At 49.2% G+C, this 528-nt stretch overlaps 2 protein-coding genes across 2 annotated transcripts in view; both read right to left on the bottom strand.

Annotated features, from left to right (window-relative positions):
- Lbr (lamin B receptor) overlaps nt 1-454 on the bottom strand; it is a 32993-nt gene extending 32539 nt beyond the window's left edge. The window contains exon 1 of the mRNA XM_013036253.1: nt 269-454. The gene's annotated coding sequence lies outside the window, so the exon portion shown is untranslated. The remainder of the gene's footprint in view (nt 1-268) is intronic.
- The window catches only part of Enah (enabled homolog (Drosophila)), an 86034-nt gene that overhangs the window by 1523 nt on the left and 83983 nt on the right, over nt 1-528 (bottom strand). The gene's annotated exons all lie outside the window — the stretch shown is intronic.

Genomic DNA, 528 nt, shown 5'->3' with positions numbered 1-528 from the left:
GCGCTAGCCTTGATCTGAAGAGCTGAGAGACAGCGCCCAGGCCCAGAGTTCAGGTCCCACGACCAGCGAAAAAAAAACAAAAATACAAGAAAAAGATAATGTTTACATCTGAAGTGGACACAGCTTTTAGTTTGTACTCAGTGTTTCTACAGTGCCTAAGTTTCACGTGTAAACTGAGGAAACACACCTGTGTGGAAAACATTCTGGCCCTTGGCAACGTTACACTTCTTTAAAAATGTTATTAACCAGTTGTCCAAAAAGGTTATACCTTCCTAAGTCGGGTCAGGAACCTGACCAGTGTCCTCCCTTCCACCCTCTGCTTCAGCTCAGTCCTATCTCCACAGTCCAGCTTTTACACACGTGCACTGCATATAATAACAACTGTGTGCTAAGCAAGCAGAAAGCCCAACACCAAAGGAAGCAACAAGTGCGCAGGGCCTGAAGATAAGGCCTCTGACCCACCGCCGTGGCCCCAACGCCCAGCTCCGGGCCTCATGGGCTCATGGCACGTCAGTCACACGGGCTCAC

This window comes from Dipodomys ordii, unplaced genomic scaffold (genome assembly GCF_000151885.1).
Source record: "Dipodomys ordii isolate 6190 unplaced genomic scaffold, Dord_2.0 Scaffold268, whole genome shotgun sequence".
NCBI lineage: Eukaryota > Metazoa > Chordata > Mammalia > Rodentia > Heteromyidae > Dipodomys > Dipodomys ordii.
This window is presented reverse-complemented; position numbering and strand designations above follow the sequence as displayed.